The sequence below is a fragment of the Homarus americanus genome, unplaced genomic scaffold, assembly GCF_018991925.1.
Source record: "Homarus americanus isolate GMGI-L3 unplaced genomic scaffold, GMGI_Hamer_2.0 scaffold54443, whole genome shotgun sequence".
Taxonomy (NCBI): Eukaryota; Metazoa; Arthropoda; class Malacostraca; order Decapoda; family Nephropidae; genus Homarus; species Homarus americanus.
Window position 1 is genome coordinate 5,112,193 of NW_024750852.1, and position 19,566 is coordinate 5,131,758.

Below are 19,566 nucleotides of genomic sequence, written 5' to 3' on the forward strand. Positions count from 1 at the left end.
ACAGGAGTATAACCGGCTCGGGAGGAGGTAGTCCGTCTACTAATGAAGAAGATCGCCACTGTCCTTGTCCCTCTACTCACTCATCCTACAAGTAGGATTATTACGTCACCTGACTATCAAGAATCATCTGATAATCATCTGTTATGTCAAGTGAAGGTTATGCTATATAATCTCTAGCACGGGATCTACACAGTAATACGTGACCATCATGTTGAGTCGTGTACCCGCCTTCCAAAGGTTTGAGAAAGTTATGTGGATAAAGTTTGTAACCTAATGGAAGCTTCCCTCTCGAAGCATTACTTATAGAGGTGCTGCTTTAAGTGTGTGTGTGTGTGTGTGTGTTACTCAACTCCCGAGGATATTGTGATCGGTCTGTGTAAAGTCACGTATCGGTCTGAGTCAAGGCAATATTTACTCGACCGGGAAAGTCATGCGAATGGTGGATAGACCAAAAATACAACTTTGAGAAAAGTGAAGTGACATAAGACAGACAGCTGACAGGGGATGTGGTGGACGGGCTGATGAATATCAATCAAAACAAGGAGCGTCCCATGTAGACGAATGCATGTCCTCCTGTTTCATAATCTGATGACCCCTGCCATGGACGTTTGGACCAGGGTGGTTAGGACTAAACTAATCTAACCGTGGCCACGGCAAACATCCATGACCCAAAGGTCCGCTCACCGCCTGCGATGCATAAAAGATAACCTGAGAATTTGCGAGAATAATCAGTATCGCCCACCTCAAATTATCCAGTTGAGATAAACCATTGCGGGTGAAGAGATATTGCAATGCAAGGCTTGTGTTCAGGTGGGTCGCAGTTGTGACTGTCAGGTATGGCGAGAGGCGAGTGCCCTGGGAATAGGAGTTCAGTGGATGCCGCGTTTTATGTTTATTGCCTTACTTGCTTGATCTGAAATTTTCAGTCTGTACCTTCTTCATCTTCCCCAGCAGGAACAGAATAAAAATTACTTGAGCCCCGAGTGGTGCCGACCATGGGCCACCCTCCCTACTCGTGTTAACATTGCAGTAAATTTCATTGGTGGGCGAAGCGATAGAATACTATGCACTTTTGTAACACAGTATTTAATTTGGCTTCTTATAAATCACACCCAATGATAGGCTTTTAATAATTCGAATTTTAACTTTTTGACAGCCATAGCCCTAGCCATTTCAGTTGTAATAGTGTAATTCAAAATTTAACAAATACAAATACCACTTCTGTACTCTTTATATAACCTCCAATAAAGTGAAAATGCCCAACTAAAGATACACAAATTCAAAGAACAAAAATAACCAAAAGGTTGACGGTGAAACAATAAACTGGCCCTTGACAGTCCAGTAGACCTACATCGTAAATTAGTAGCCTTTTCGCTGTTAGACATCACATTGAACCTGAATTAGAGCAAATAAAATAAGTCTTCGAAAATAAGGAACTAAAGGCATGTAATATAATAATACAATGGTCTATACAGGTTTCAGACAACGGTAATAAAGTTGTTTGTGGCAGTGACAATTGTCAACACTGTGCTGTACTGCCGGACCCATGAGCAAACGAGACCGTCATTGCACTCGCTAGTGTTGCTGCATTAAACCCGTTTAAGTACCGCTGTTAACTAACAATGCGACACATTCAATAAAAGGGAATAGAAGAGCTTTTTAAAACATATTTTCTTTATACTTAGATTTCTGCACCACCGGTTTGTGTATACAGTTACAAAGACCAACCTGTCATATTTCAGGGTTTTCATATTTGCCCCCCCCCCCACATGGGGGCTAGTTTATTGTGCACCCTCTTTCATCCTGAGCTAGGCGAAGTGCAAAAGCGTAGTCTGTGCCCAAAAGGGAACTTGTGTGTATACAGGGTAGTGCTAAAGAAAACGATGGGGTAGGGGAAGTGAAGGTGTTAATAATCATAAGGATGTGTGCAATTCTTATTCCCAGGATGAAAGGAAACAAACACTTGGGTGTATCTGTGATTTAGTACACCATTCTACGACTTAATCTTATCTACCCTGTTATATCTTGATATTAGTACTATTATTATTATAATTATTTAATGTGATGAGCATTATCATAATTATTACGGTAATTTTAATAGCAGGCGATACCAATATCCTAGGTAGAAAGCGAATACATTGACCGGTGTGAGTGGGCAGTGTACAGAGCAGAGTGTAAAGCGTCACCTTCTACTAACATGATCATCACGTTGTGCCGAGGTTGTAGCAATACTAAAATATTGATGTCCCTGCTAGGTTGCACACACTAATCACTCACTTTATCATGTATGGCTATTAAACCTAGCTTTTTTTTATATATATGAGAAAACTAACGTATACTGCACAGTCGAGTATAAACCCCTCTAAAATCAAGCACAGAGTTAGGTGTTAATAGAAGAATACATAATGTAGAGTTGAGTGTGGCAGTAAACACGTAACCACACAAATTTCTCATGCAAAAAGCGTTTGGGAATGCTAGGTGCTGCGTACAAGAGAAGATGCCCAACATTATACATAATGTCCTCAAGGCCGTAATGATTAGTTACTGCCACATATAGTACACTGAACTACACCGTAGTCTCCGTACCCTACATGAGGCAGTCTAGGCTTCAGTATTCAGGTGTGTTAGATACGGCGACACTTCAATTTCAACTTTAAAACAGATAAATAAAACACTACTGGATTTATCGGGAAAACGCTGTTTTTCTTCTTGGAATTGTTTAAGCGAGTGTAGTTTGTCTTGATCCTACATTGTTTCCGCTGAGGTCCAAGTGTTACTCCCATTCAACTCCACTCCAGTTTTCAATATGAACTAAGTATAAATCCAAATGACCATATAAGTATTAATTTATAAAATGCTGATTGGTGTTTATACAGTACATTATAGAATTGTTGTCATCTAAAACCAAATGTAAGGTTAGTGGCTGAGAACTCATCATCAGTTGATGTTAGTGTAGTCCTGCGCTTCAAAACTAAAATCTTTAAGCCCGTAGTCTAGGTTAGTAAAACATGAGTAATTTGGCATCCTGTGTACCGCCGGCAAGGCCGTGGGCTCGTAACACGTCTTGCCCGCGGTGCTCGCGGTGTGGATGTCGGTCAGACGACGGTCACATTAGAATAACCCGTTATAGTACAGTACATCCTTCTTTCCTCATAAAGTCAAACTGTAGAATGCTCTGCCTTCTTCTGCGTTTCCATACTCATACTGTACAATCTGTCTCACTTTAAAAAAATGGTTTTCCAGCATCTTCGTGGTGTAGATTAATATAACCTTTTCCTTTTCTATTTTTAATTTATTTCTATTCTTATTTTTTTCGCCCCTTAGGCCCGTTGTGGGTCAATGACCTGTGTGCCCGGGTGGGCTAATCCCACAAAAAAAAATCAAGTTAAAAGTAATGGAGAATCACAGCAGTGTTGAAGCTACTCAGATGAAACTCGTATTCGTCAGATTGACAAATTTGAAATTTCACGAAATTCCTGAAATGAAATAGTGAGGGTACTACTATTCTTGTTTTCCCTTTATCCACACGTCGTTACTGAAAAAACAATGGAAGATAAAATCACATATATCTTTCTATTTACGTGAAAATAAAGAAAATTTGTGTTATTGTAAACATACAACTTCTGACAAGTTATCGTTACACGCCACAAAGACTAGTCTATTTTTAACTAGTTTATCAGAACGAGAAAAAACTACAATTAGGATGATGTTCTACATGGGGCTAAAAAAAAAACATTAATTTTATAATAAAAAAAAGTTACGGTAAACCTCTATGTAAAGTTTAGAGCGCTATTTTGTTGTGTATTTTTCAAAATTAAATTTTACAAATGGATTTGTAATTATATTCTACATTGTCCAGCCAGGGAAAGTAATCCCATTTTACTATTATAAGGCCTGATCCAGATTCTCAAGTTTTCTACGTTTGTATTTTCCTCGTGACAAGAGGATGAGAGAACATCAAGATGCTATATAAGGTCGAGTACAGTTCCTATGCCATTTTGAGTCGCACTGTGTCGCATTATAGTTGACAATGTTCTCTTACCTCCGACTCGCAGGAATAATTATTAAAGTACAAACTTTTAAAAGTCCGGATACTGTGCTAATATCTTTTTAAGGTGTTTTGATTATCTACTAAAATCATTTGGACCAACCTCTTCCCCCGGGTACGTAAAACACCAAATGATCTAAGTGGAAACCTGAGAAAAATAAGGGAGAGCTTAAGAGAAATCCATGTGTAAACTTTGGCTGGAAAACTCGAATAATCAAGAGTGGCACTTCTAACCTTCACATTTACCGGGATTATTATCAATCCCAAGTAGGAGAACATTTAACGCCCACTTATTTAGGAATTTTAGCTGATCAGGTTATTTACAAGTGTGTATGAGATGCACACATTTCTTAATAGATAGTGAAGGACGAAGCAGATTATGTGCTCACAAGCTCCTCGTGTATTAAACCCGTTGTATGTGACTTATGACTTAAACAAACCTAACTTACTGTAAGTGCATTAGGCTATGTTTAGTGTGTCTTATTTTCAGCCGTCCCTAGTTTGTTTACAAGACCAGAGGTGTAATACACGGATTCATGTAAAATCATAATCGCCTTTTTTTTCTGTATCAGTTTCGTCTCTGACTTCAATGTCATTTTTTTTTGTACACGTAATGTAAATAACATGTTAATCTAAACTCCTAAGAGGTAGGCGTTATATGATTTTAAGCCTCCATTTAGGCAAAAAAATTGAAATATTAATTTAGAGGAAGATACAATCATACAAAATATTGTATCAAAATCGTAAATATGTAATCACTATTCTAAATGTAAGAATATTTAATTTGCACACAATTCTACATATAAAAATACTCAATTATTCTACATGTAGATGTTAAGAACTCTAGATTATAATCCATTATGATCAGGCACATTTATTAATGTTTGTGCAATTATTCTGAAAGAAATGGACTATACTGTTGAGCTCATGCCTCTAAGTTTACGCTACAAATTCATCACACAAAGAAAACGAAATTTGGTGCACGCTACAGAAGACGGCCAAGTCACTTAGGGGAACTACTCTATTTCATCTAATACAAACTATGGCGACAATTATCGTGCATAATATATATTGGGGTCCTGTATGGGAGGTCAACTTGTTCTACGTGTAAGTTCGGCAGCTGGGGTGCGAGTTAGTGAGGGCAGCAACAGCGGCGGCCGCAAGGGGGCAGTTATCAGCCTACCCGAGACTGGGCACCGATGTTGAAGGAGAAACGGCGTGCGGCAAGGGATGGCGTGACGCTCAGCAGTGAGACAAGAGACGGGCGTCGCCCAGTGCTGGGAGACACGGAGAGCATGGAGAGCAGGGAAGCACGTCGTTGGTGCTGTTCAGGGGCAGGAATGAGCTGAGAGGGGCGGTGCGATATCCGGCGGGTAAGTCCACCCGCACAGCCCCCACTCTGGCTCGTCTCCTCATCATCGCCGCCGTCGTCGTCACCAGTTTCCGTGTCCGGGAGATCCAAGGAGTCATTATGATCCGCCTCAGATGTGGGTGGGGGACAAGCCGTGTCGGATTTGTTGGGAATGAGGTTGGAGGTGCTGGGGACATTGCCTTGTGCTAGTGAGGAGGACATGGGTAGTTGTGGTAAAGATTTCTGTGGGTCTGAGGGAGATGTGGGCGGGGAGGGTCCAGGTGAAGTTTCAGGAGTGTTCTGACGGAGGTAAATAATAGGTATAGTGGAGGAGGAGGGCAAAAGTAGTGGTGTGGGTGGAGGCGCAGGTGGGGACGACGGTGTGGGTGTTGACGAGGTCAAGTGCGGGGATATAAGAGGTAAAAGAGTATGGTGAAGAGGTAGAGGAAGAGGCAGGGCTTCTGCTATGATAGAGGACGGGCGGGGGAAGGGGAAGGCGTAAGTGTGAATCGACGTGAGGGATAAGTCAGACGACACAGTGCTTGTGGCGATGGCGGGAAAGGAGGAAATTGCATTCATTACCGTCGGAGGTGGTTGGTGGTTCGATAAGCTGCAGAGACGAGCTGGTGGAAGTACTGGTGAAGTGGAGGATGACATGCAGGTGGGTGTTGATGAGGGTGATGTACAGGTGGGCGGGGATGAGGGTGAATTACTGGTTGGTGTGGACGCGTTAGTTAGCGGTCTGTAGTTGAAAGTTAGTGAGGGTGTAAGGGTTAGGCAAGTGGGCGTTGGTAAAGATGTGGAGGTGGATGTTGACGAGGGTGTGGGTGATGTGCTGTCGGGTGTGAGTGAAGGCGTGGTTGATATGCTAGTAGGTGCTAGAGAGGGTGTCAGAGATGTGCACGTGGGCATAGACGAGGAGGCAAAAGACATAAAGGTGGGTGTTGGTGCTGAGGATAATAATGTGCAGGTAGGTGTTAGTGAGGGTGTGAAGGATATGCAAGAGGGTGTTGATAAGGAACTGGACTCCTTGCAAACGGGTTGTGACGAAGGTGTGGATACTCTGCAGGCGGAGGTCTGTGAGGGTGTGCATGAGAGGCAGGTGGGTATCAGCGAAGGCGTGGAATCTTTGTAAGACGACATTTGTGAAGTCGTAGATGCTATACAGGTGAATGTTGGTGGTGTAGGTTCTACGTTGGTGGGTGTTGGTGAGGGTGCGTGTGTACTACAGACATAGCTGTGTGAGGGTGTAGGTGTTGTGGAGGTACAGTGATTAGTTATGGTTGGAGTGAGTGTGGAACTCGTGGGTGTAGAGTCGGGCTGGGGCGGGGTGATGGTGACTATGGGGGTGAGGGGAGCATAACCATTGGTGTTGACGTTGTGGAGGATGGTGGAGCATGATGACGTCCTGCTAAGGAGGGGTGTAGTCGCCTCGTCATCACTCATATCTATACGAGGTGGCGGCAGGCGCTCGGCCATGTCTTGACTCTTACGCTAACACTGCACAACAACATACAACTACTGTAACAATGCTAGTGACGCAACAACAACAACCCACTGTGACAGAACCAGGAGGACTGCGCATAAACAACAGAGAGAGTGTCAGTCTGCTGGTATAGCATGACAACACGGGAAGAGCCTCAGTACTGGGGTGGATCCGAAGGCCTATTAAGAACAGAAATTATTTTGAAGAGATGACTAAGAGGTCTGAGAGAGCCTTGAGAGGAGTTGTGGTGCGGCTACATGACTCACTACTGGGAACTAAGAGCTGCCGTGACCAGAGTTGCAGGACACATTATCACAGGCGAAGAATGGATTGTGCAAAGTGGAATGATCGGTATTATAAGAGGTGTACTGTATGTCTAGGGCAGGAAGGTGGGGTCCTGAAAACATGAAATGAAAACATAATAAAATATCAATGGCTCGTTGAGGTATCAGAGGTCATTCTGATATTCAATTATTAAAATATCTGCTAAAACTGGAAGGCTACTGATACCATAAAGCATTGCATGATTATCAAAAACTATCAAAGTAATATTTAGAAAAGGATTTTATGAAGAAAAAATTAACACTGCTACTCTATAAAAGAACTGATATGATGTTGCTGATTAATATTATCATTAGATAAATATTATGTAATTAATCATTAAAATAACAGAGAAGGTAAAGTGGTCTAATGTTAACACGGGTGAGTGTGTTAGTCTGCGGCACTAGTAGTGTGAGACACAGCAACACACCGTGTCTGTGCCACGGATCAGCTGGGTTAGTCATGCAACCTTCACAGTGATGCTCTACTGTACTCTCCCACAACACACACACACACACACACACACACACACACACACACACACACACACACACACACTCTGGCGGACTCTTGGCCCTATGTTGACCCCAAAAGTACCGACGTTCAGGAACAGTTACTTATCACCTGGCAATAATCTCTAATAATTATTCCACACTTGGTTTTAAATGAAGGGAATCAATGTCCTAATAATCTGATGCATAAACTGGCCCTAATACGTCGGTGTGAGTCACAAACATACTGACACCACAGGAACCACCAAGACAGTGTTACACTGGTTATCAATACATTTATTGTGTTGTACCTGCACCCAAACTGTGGGTTTGTACATTCATTCATTGTCATGTTCTCATTATTACGTAACTCTAACCATAGGGTAAAATATCCCCTAATCTAGCAATAAGATTCACCGTGGTTCTTGTTAAATCTAACTTAAGACAAGAACAAATGATCTTCAAAGAGATTCACTCAAGTTCTCCCTGACGTGGCGCGGTATAACGGGAAATGGATCAAGCTATATCCCGGCCGAAGGACTTCTCGTGTCATTCCCTCGGGGGAGAGAAGAGAACATTCGTAATGCATAACAAGCAAGACGATCCTCATTGGCTGATTTCGGTACATTAAACTTCGGCCTTAAAGTTTTTAGTGCCTTTTGCCACGCAGTGTACATGATTGTGCGCCCGTAGTCATTCAGCTCATCAAAATAGCAAGACAGTGATAGAGGCCATGACTCAACCCACTATTTCTTCCCTCCTCCTCTTACCACACCTACAACACACACACTAGTAAAAAAAATCCACTTGGTCTGACACACCACATACGTAGCCAGACCATCCTCCCTCCCGCCCCTCCTTTACACACTCACACACGATATCCCCTCAACACTTTACTGATTCTACGAGTAAATAACAAAATGAGGAGGGGGGAGGGAGGGAGGGGGGAGAAGGAGCAGCAGCAAAATATATCAAGAGAGAGAGGAATGGGGGGTGGGGGGGTTAGGCCAGGAAAGGACGCTAAAATAGTACCTCATCACCTGTTTCTGTCATTTAGAAGGGTAAGTAATGGCGGCTGAACTCCTAAATGACTTTTATGTACATTCACGGATCTAAGGACTTGGGTGGCCGGAAACTATGAGCTTTCCTCTCACCATCCTCCTTGGCTGTAACTCTGCCTTCCAGTCTTAATAATAATCTCAATCAATATATTCATCAACCGTTGAATCCGTCCACTACAAGACTCAATAAAAGGTTCTTAAACAAAAGCCTCACACAGTAACATAAACATTACTGTGTTTCCTCAGGACAGGGACCCCCCATGAGTTAACAGAGGGTACCCATGGCAGAGTTTTACCATGATAATAATACCATGAGATTATATGTTGTTTTGTGTGTGTGTGTGTTTTTTTAACATCTACAGGGAATGACATTATCGAGCATCTGATAAGGAAATACTCAGGCTAATGGCATTTATCTGGGAGTCTCATATAAATATTGTTAATGACTCTCCTTGCCAGGCTAATCTGTCTTATCTATAACACACACACACACACACACACACACACACACACACACACACACACACACACACACACACACACACACACACACACACACACACACACACACACACACACACACACACACACACACACACACACACACACACACACACACACACACACACACATGTTTACAACTTCAGGTAGTTTACATCACGTTCTTTTCCCGCTAATTCAAGCTGACAAGTGTTTACAGCTGCACCTCCCTCACTCCTCTGATGACGGTAGGCGGCAGTAAACGACCTCATCTCCCCCACCCCTCCCTCTGATAATGGTAAACAATAGTAAAGAACCACACTCACACATCCCCCTCTGATGGCGGTCACACACACACACACACAGCCTTATAATCAGCTACGCGTTGTTGTTACGTTACCCAAACTATGTAACAACGACGTGAGTGCAGTTTGGCGGCGTCACATATAACAACGACGCGACGTAGTTTGGCGGCGTCACATATAACTACGAGGTGACGAATCTGAGTGACGCCACACAACTGCGGGGTGACGTGGTTGTGACGCACCATGGCACCTAAAAACAAAGCTCAGGCCAAGGCTAGTGTCGCGTCAACGATGTCATAACAATAGTGCCATGTCAGCTTAGGTTTGGTTTAATTCAGTAAGGTTTGCGTTAGGGAGGTTAATCAGGACAAGAAATGAGTTGGGGTGCCTAATCTTGACGTGATCCGCGACTGTATAATGATCAAATATAAGAGACCGTCAGCTCTTCAGATATAATTAGTAAGACTGAAGAAATTTGTCTAACCAGATGACTCATGACGCGTGTGTGTGTGTGTGTGTGTGTGTGTGTGTGTGTGTGTGCACCTGGCAGTGTTAACCGAAAGATATTGACGTCTTGCATGAGTCGCGCTGGTGGGTCGTGACGTCAGTGCCCCCCCTACTGACGTCACCGGTTTCACACACACACACAGTGAACCCTTGTCACATTACTAGCCCTCAAAGTGTGTGCTTAAAGAATTAACAGACTTTGATAAAAACACTCAAGGGTATTATTCTCCTGAGCCGACTCCACCCACCACAGAGACGAGGAGATGACGTTGTTGTTTACATGCTCAGTGGACGTGAGGCTGGGTGCACTTTTTCCTAAGGTTCTCTCGATAATTCAACCTTCCCATGTATGGAGGTGTGTGTGTGTGTGTGTGTGTGTGTGTGTGTGTGTGTGTGTGTGTGTGTGTGTGTGTGTGTGTGTGTGTGTGTGTCCCTTATTCAATCAATCATCCAAAAGGTAATTTATACAAAAGGATCTTTATATCTTTACATACCTTTAGTGGTTTAGTATATCATGATCAATTCTATAGGGTTAATTTTTTATCTCTTGCACTAGACGATCAACAATAACTAATTTACCATCAATACAGGAACTCACTCGAGCAACTTCTGCACTAACATTTGATACCTGGGTCATAAATTTGGCCACCACTCTTATAACTCACAACAACAATTCTGACACAATTTAATAACTTACACATGTGAAAGGTGTCCAGTACAGGGCGGAACAGTGCAGCCATGACGGGCACTACGATCAGCGGGACAGTGGCACTACCGGGGTATTTCAGAATGCCAAATATCAACACTACTGTAATTTGGTCAACTCCAACCAGGCACTTAAACACAGTGGGGTCTTTTGTGGGGTGACTGGCACTACTGCACATGATGGTCACCAAGGGAATATATTACCGCATGTTGTTCACTTGGACCATAACAAACAGTATTAACGTCTTAGCACTTCTCTTCCTGTTTCAGTCTTTATCTGGTAACGGCGTTATGTATCTGTGTGGTTAGACACTACCTGTAAATATTTCAGGGTTTAGTAAAGGTGTAAACTGTTGTTGTGCTGTGAAATAAATCAGCATGTCGTCAGTTTTGTAATATTTGCTCTTGACGGTGTAGTTTCTGTAAACATTTCAGCAAAACAATAAGAGGAAGGTGTTAATGCATGACACTAGACCCCACCGCAGGGCCTGAGGTCTCGCCCACAATCATCCAATGTTGCTTTACACGTTACCACCCCACACACCTCCCATGGTGTTTCCCCTGTTTGTGGCTGACCACCAATGCTTAGACGACCAAGTGGAAGGAAGAAAGAGGAGAATTCACAAAAAGAAAAGAAAACTCATATTAGACAAGCGTCCTATATCATACATTCTCCTTGCTATATGCTTAACAAGTCACCGCAACTGTTGTATTTGTTATGTTAATATTTTACGATATAAATCATCTCAAGACCACGAAAACTGCTCAACATGACGACTCCCCCCACCATCACCCTGTACCAACCCACGACTCCCCCACCATCACCCTGTACCAACCCACCACAGGATGAGGACTTCCACACAAATGTTCCCACAGGTTCGCCGTGTCCTCCTCCCAGCCTCACTGATTCCTTCCAACTTTTTAATCCCATCTATGAGTCTAACAGATGGCCTTTACTTTAGTCTATTCCTACCTCGTGGGATCCAATCTAACAACAACCCCACCCGCCCCCGAGATACTACGACTGTTACTGAATCACAACCCAAGTGACAACTGTGTCCAAGAATAGAATAATCACAACGTCAAAAACCTGTCTGACAAGTGGAATTCTCAGGGGCACTCTCTTATGATTCATCTGCCGTCAGCTGATACTGCCGTCTAAACATAAACACAGACAGTAGTGTCCCGAGTACCACTGTGGGGGACGCCGAGCACCCACTTCCTACCACCACCACCACCACCACCATCAACTCCCTCTCCACCACCACCACCACCACCACCACCACCATCATCATCATCACCTCCACAATCAATCAGTGGCAGGAGTGTTGACCCGGGATGGTCGAGACTAGAGACAGTGCAGACAAATCAATTTCTACCCGATCCACTTTTGTCTCTCTGTACCTGTGCTCTAATTTGTACCTGACAGACAAAGATGACCGATGTGTTTATATGTTTATATTTACTAACAGGTATACAAGGAATAATTAAACGGACTAACAATAAAATAATGAAAATAATGATAGTAGTAGTAGTAGTAATAATAATAATAATAATAATAATAATAATAATAATAATAATAATAATAATAATAATAATAATAATAATAATAATAATAATAATAATAATAATGATAATAATAATAATAATAATAATAGCAACAGACGCCAAAGGATGACTCGTCCTCGGGTCGTGGTACAGCACACAACATAGACCCATAAACTCGGCCAAAACTCGTGGGAGCCAAACTAACTTGGCATCTGCGCGTCACTCATCTCCCCTTGTACCAATAAATGTGGAATTCACTGATTGTTATCGGGAACGAAATGATTCTACTAACTTTTAATCGTTGAGAAATAATTTTTGGTGACCAATCAAGTTCTCATAATTACAGAGAAACAACTTTTGGTGGTTGTGAATTCATGAGAAACAGAGACACACACACACACACGTACCAATTTCTATATTCCCCCTCACGAGTCGTTTGATTAATAGCCATAAAACAACAACAGTAACAGTGCAAACATTAACGAGAGAGAGAGAGAGAGAGAGAGCATTGTCAGGATCATTTGTCACAACCAACATGACGGCGGTTTGTTCTCGTATCGTGTCTCTACTCTCATATATCATCCTTAAATATTGTATGAACTTTCTCACTGATCCAGATAGTTACCATTTATTTATATATTTATTTAATTTCTCTAACTATAGACCCAGTTTAGGGACATTCAGGAACTATTAATAATCTGATACAGTTATGATATAAGGGTGTATTTTTCCGCCCCTCTACTATTATTACTCAACCTTACAAATATATACTCCCATTAAGAAGCAACAGTGTAGTTCTTGAAGATGGCAGTCCTCCCATAATGATATAATCTTTACTGAAGGAATATAGCACTTTCATCCCCCCATCTCGACTTAAGTGAAGGGATATAACAATCTTTGAATTGTCTTTAATAAAATTTGGTCTCTCTTGGTCATTAAATGATTGTATAATTACACCGTACACTAGTTTTGAACGGAATTTGACACCACTGGGTATTGATGATGTACTTGACTGGTGTAGGTGTGTTGGTGTTGTGGTGTTGTGGTGGGACCTCTCTGATGGCTTGATACGATTTGGGTGAATTGTGGTCCTTTAGTTGTTCAATGATTAAACGTCTGTCAAGGTCTGGGAATTCTTGTTTATTCTAGTGTATAAACATTAAAATTCCCACTCTAATTATCTTTCCACTGTTTGCGTTATTATTTTCTAGCGACGGGGGAGAACAATCACCATTAGTGATTTATTAAAGTACCACTTACTCTATACGCCCGAATGAATGACCATAGTATATTAAACGTTTCTGTGTACACGTTAAGGCATACAGTATATTAGGAGTTTAGTTAAGATATCAAACGTTATCTGTACATCAGGTAAGACTTCCAGCATTAGTTTACCTGTACCAAGGATTCGTAACTACGTGAAGAAGGAAGGACACCTGGACGTCCCTGTAGCGAGGCCGCCACACTAACAGAGACCGATTCACCGAGTCATTCAAAGAGGAGAGTGAAAGTCGGGCATTAGCGAGTATGAAGGTGACGGACGAGCTGTGAGGGCTTGGGAGGAGAAAATGTGGGGAATTTTGGTGAAAGGAGGACAGGAAAGAGAGAGTGTGTGGGGGGGGGGGGCTAAGAGGAGATAGGAAGGTGAGTTTAAAAGGGGCAGGCGTCAGAAAACGTAATTATAATGTAAAGAATAACAACAAACATAAAAATAATATTCACAATGGTCACAGAAGGAATAAAACGAAGCACATTTCCCCATTAGGAGATTTCGTTTCCACATGTTCCTGTTCTATTTGTTTCTAGTGTAATATATTTTACTGTATATCAATAATCACTAGTATATATTAAACGGCAATGTAACAAAAGACTAATCGAGGGTGTGAAGGATTCGTAAATACCTCAATAAAACGCTCTTGTTTATTTCTCGAGTCACCATGTCAACGAGAAGGCCAATTCTGACACGACCCAGAAACATAGCATAGTCTTGCCTCAACACCCCGAGCTGGCGCTAAGGGTCATAACCACGCCTACTGTTGCTATATATACCGCCCAGTGTGGCGTGTGGGTACAGGTATATATCTTTATTTTCTGGGTCAGCTGTGAGGGGTTTTGTTTACTACAAGCACATGATCCAAGGTAGCGAGGCCCTGCACTAGATAACATGGGGTGCCTGGTGACTGCTGCCTGGCAAGATAGTCCCGCGGGGAAGGCCACAAATGCACTTTACCGATAGATAAAAAGTCAAGTCTTACCTAATACCCCTGATAAGAGCGTCGGCTGGTCTAAGGACTAAGCCACCTCAGTAAAACTCATTAAGTAGTTTGATAAACAAAGAAGCATAATATACTGTGCTTAATTCTCGCGCTACGTACGTACGTCGTCGTCGGCCGTACGTAAGGTCACGAACAAGCAATGTCGAGTGACGGCTTTAACGTTGAGTCTGTTTACACTACGGCAAAAGAACGTGACCCGGAAGTAGGGGAGCCAAGATAGTGTAGAGGTTGATATGTGTGTGGGGGAGATATTGATAAACGAATATTACTTCCGTATTGTCTTCATATTATTCTTGTCATTAGCATTACTGTATTCTGCTGTTGACATCTTGTTTGAGTGAGGGCAGGAGAGGTCTGGCACCATCAACCTCAGCAGCGGCGGCGCCTCTGACCGACAGATTAGAAGTATCTCCCGCCATATGACCGCACCTCCACCACTCCCTCTACAATCTAACGTTAGTGTCCTATTTTTAGCTCAGTTGACAGCTCTATGACTGCCGGTTCTGACTACGTGACCCATTGAAAACTGAATGAGGGACAGACTGACAGACAACTTTTCAACTTGCCAACACTGTCACTTTTTTGGTTCATAAATTATATACCGGTATCTATCGACGTATAAGACACAAGGCAACTTTCTTTGGCTTATAGAACAAATAGTTAGCATCCAAGACTTAATATCCCATGAGTACAGATAATTAGCCCATTGAGTACTCATTTTAACTCCATGATCACGAGACCAACCCATTTACTATCAGATAATTAACCCACTAAATAAAATATATTAATCATTTAGGTACAATGACAATCCCTCTAGAGTACAATGACAATGTCCTCGGGGGTTAAGTCATCGTACTCAATAAATTTAAATATTGTCAAGATGTGAAAAACGTTAACTTCACCAAGAACTTCTGAATAATAAAATAAATAAAAGAAATCACGAATTTTAGTGTCAACGAGAGAGACGCAACAGTTTGTTTACTTATGAAACATTTGGGAGAAAAAAAACGATTTCAAGATTTTTTTTTGTCACGTTTCTTGGGTGTTAGTGTCAGACGCGAAGACTATTTTCTTACAAGACTATGATTTTTTTTTCTGTTAACGTAATAGACAGATAACTTTTGTTTACTTTGTCACTTTAGACAGGTAAAAAAAAAAAAGAGATAATTTTAATAACAGTTTCTTGGATATTAAGTAAACCACACAACGAATACATAATCAAGTAAAAAAAAAATCAATTACAAACCTAAATAAATAAAAATACACCAAACCAATGTACAAATAATGAAAGTGAAAGTAAAATTAACTAAACAGGTATAATACAACACGGTGGGGGGGGGGGGCGGGGGGTGAGCAAGGGAGGCACGGTAACACAACAACACCCACGCCATGACTCAGTACTCAGGGGTGGATGACGATCTTTTACCCCTGTGTATTATGATGTACAGCTCAGGCCACAACTCTCCCTCTCTCTTTTTCTCTTCATCTTCTTCGCCACTTGTCAGCTCTTTAGCCGGTCGGGCGGTGGGTCAGCTCTCTGTTACAGGACTATTGGTATGTACGGGCTCTACTGGGTATGTTCTGGGCATGAAAGGACATTTACTGTATACAATGAAAAAACAAATTATTCAAGTGTTATATCCTACAGTGATTTTTTTTGGTCGTCAACTATACACCTTATGGCGGGTGTGAGGATGAAGAAACTAATAGACAGATTAGGTTCAAATTATCTCAACTGGGAACGTCTCTGGTTGGGTAGCTTAAGAACGTCTCTGATTGGGTAGCTTAAGAACGTCTCTTGATTGGCTAGCTTAAGAACGTCTCTTGATTGGCTAGCTCAAGAACGTCTCTTGATTGGCTAGCTTAAGAACGTCTCTTGATTGGGTAGCTTAAGAACGTCTCTTGATTGGCTAGCTCAAGAACGTCTCTTGATTGGCTAGCTTAAGAACGTCTCTGGTTGGATAGCTTAAGAACGTCTCTGGTTGGATAGCTTAACACAGAGCTCAAAACTAACGTGTGATAGGTGCATTACAGGAAAAAAAAAATAGTGTCTCAACGCAATATTGACATCTTGAGAGTTGTCCTGTTGAAGGTCAGACAAGGTCCCCCACCGCTGTAACAGAACCCGAGGTCTTTCCCACATTATTTGTTGCAAAGTTTCATCACCATGGAATCTAAAGCAGATAAGTTATAGTGGTGAAAGGAATTATGTCGCTAAACTGACACACACACACACAGATACATCTTGACGACGCCAAACACATTCTTGTATCAGTGTCTCACCATTTCACGTTGAGACAAAATTAAGAATAAGACTTACAAAACACACAAGAAATAACACTTCACACTAGAGAAGGTCATAGTGAGAGTGAGGTACACCATCACTACCACCACACCATCACACTATAGCCACCACACCATCACCACCTCACCACACTTTACCACCTTTATAACGCCTAATTAAGGTGAGATATTATAGACCCGCAAGGGGAGGGGGCAGAGACTGATGGATGAGGGGTGGCAAGTGAGGGTGGCAAGTGAGGGGAGCGAGTGAGGGGAGTGAGGGGAAGGTGCTCACGCCACTGAACCAATATCAACACTGAGGCGCCGTATGCCAGGATGGGCCGGCGCCAGGAGGTGTGGTGTTGGTGGTGACGGCGCCATACACACACAGACACACACACACTCCATCGCCCCTGTGCAGGCTTTCATCAACATCTCCTCTCTCTTCCTCCTCCTTTAACAGAGTCAATTATGAGAGGAACCACTTCATAAAGACATTGATTATAACCAACGTCTTGTAAGCCCATTAGCGGCAACATGACAGTCACAAATTACAGTCACTGGGAGGTAGAGTGAACCATTAACTGGGTGACTGTGTCGAGGTTTTCTGGGTAAAAACTTGTCTTTTGGATTTTTACGAGTTTTTATTTTTATATTTTTTATATTTGTTAATAGAAGTTTAATGAGGTTATATAATCCCTTCCTTTCGTCTCGTAGTTAATAAAATATATATTACAATTATCAACATCAAGACATACTGTAAAAATATGTCTATTTTTTTTCCTCAGATGCATTTAGGAAAGTATATAATTGAATCACTTTCACACACGCACACACACACACACACACACACGTAGGTACCGAAATGACATCGAAATTACCGTAACAGGACTTTTTAGTCACTATACTATGGATTACCAGCTGAAGTAAAACAACAACGCACATGGGAAAACTGACCCCCACAAATTTACGAATAGGCGAGGGGGGGGGAGGGGGGGGTAAAAATTGACCCCACAGAAGCATTAGAAACAGACAGCATTAAATTCGCCTGACCTACATCTTAAAGGAGCCATGTTGCCAGCAGTACCCGGCTCACCATCTTCCCCCGACAGGAATTATAGCGCTTCAAAGTACACATTCCACCTAATGGGCAAACCTTCCCTCCTCGGACAGGAAATATTTGTCAAACTTGTTTACTGTTTTTGTGACGGTTCCTCCGCGAGTATATTTACACACACGAGATTAAGCATATGTCCGTCGAAACGGTGGGAGGTAGTCATTAACCGTATGTGGAGGGAGGGAGGGAGGGAAGGAGGGAGAGAGAGGGAGGGAGGGAAGGAGGGAGAGAGAGAGAGGGAGAGAGAGGGAGGGAGGGAGGGTTATACCGCAAGTGAGTCAGATTTTGGTGTTTACCCTCAAGATTACTTATGCTTAAGGTGAGGAAAATTAATAGTACCCCATTTACAAAAGATATAACTACTCTGTGAACCTCCCAGGATGATCTCACCTTTACCTGTATTTCCCTAATTAGCTACAATTTTCAGGTAAGCAAACTCGTTCCATCCACCTTTCACTTTTACTCACTCTTATTTTCCACGCCTGCTTATGTAACTCTCAGGCTTCTAAAATACATTCTAGTTCTAAGTCTGTTTATTTCTCTAAGGTTAAAGAACGTCAGCACTGCTTTAAGAACTTTGCTGGGGTGATGAACGAGACAAGTTACCCTAAAACAGATCAAGGAGAGGTGAATTCACAGCTCCTATACCATGTCGACAGAGAACCAGCCTCCTTGAAGGTATTTAAACATCACTTAACACAATTTAACCCGATTAAACCTTAAATAAACACACCCCCAACGAATTTAACCCAACCTAAACACACTAATAAAACGAAGCACATTAACCCAAAATACAATTAAAACGAAGGAAACTTAAACAAAGACAATATCACTCCGAATCAAGCCTAACTAAATCGATTCCAATGTACCTTATACAATCCCCAACCCCCCTTCGTCTCCCCAATCCTTTAATATCTATACAAATTACGTATTTTAGCAACGCAATGTGGAATGGTGTACTTTATCATAATCTGTTCATATTTGTACGTAATGTGGACCGATGTACTGTACTTGACCACACCCAGTCGATATCTGTACGTAATAGAGCCTAAGTACATTATCACACCCACTTCAGTTATGTACAGTACGTATCTAAAGAAATACACCTCTGGCCCTCCTACTCAACTTGCCTCTAATGAAAACCTCAATTTTCACCCCACAAACAACATTATCAAGGGACTGTTGACGTAGGAGGCACGGGGTCGTCGGAGTTCTCGTCAACATTCACGAGAGGCCGAGTTGTGTACCCAGACAAGGAGACCTACTAAGATAACAGGGTGCTTACACTTCCCCCTTTGTGCAATATAGCTGTTAAAGACCTGTTTTTTTAAGCTGTGTGTATGATTTTGAAGGCATTTATATTGATATGTATAATTTAAAGGCGTTTGTATAGATCTGCGTATAATTTTGAAGATGTTATCCTTATCAACTGTATAATTTTGAGGATGATATTTTGAAGATGTAAAATTCTAAAAATGTCATTTATTCAGCTTTGTATATATAATTCAGATTACATCTATTCAGCATTGTGTACAGTAAGTGTGGACGATGAGGTGTAAAGCCACAGGTTAATCACTTTTCTTCGTA

General features: G+C 42.0%; 1 protein-coding gene across 10 annotated transcripts in view; it reads right to left on the reverse strand.

Annotated features, from left to right (window-relative positions):
* Positions 1 to 19,566, reverse strand: part of LOC121854378 (kinase D-interacting substrate of 220 kDa B-like) — a 160,618-nt gene that overhangs the window by 69,408 nt on the left and 71,644 nt on the right. The window contains exon 1 of one of the 10 annotated variants that reach the window (XM_042349020.1): positions 10,748 to 11,107. The exons of the other annotated variants lie outside the window; for them this stretch is intronic. The gene's annotated coding sequence lies outside the window, so the exon portion shown is untranslated. Of the gene's footprint in view, positions 1 to 10,747; positions 11,108 to 19,566 lie in introns of those variants that run through there. 10 annotated transcript variants of the gene reach the window in all.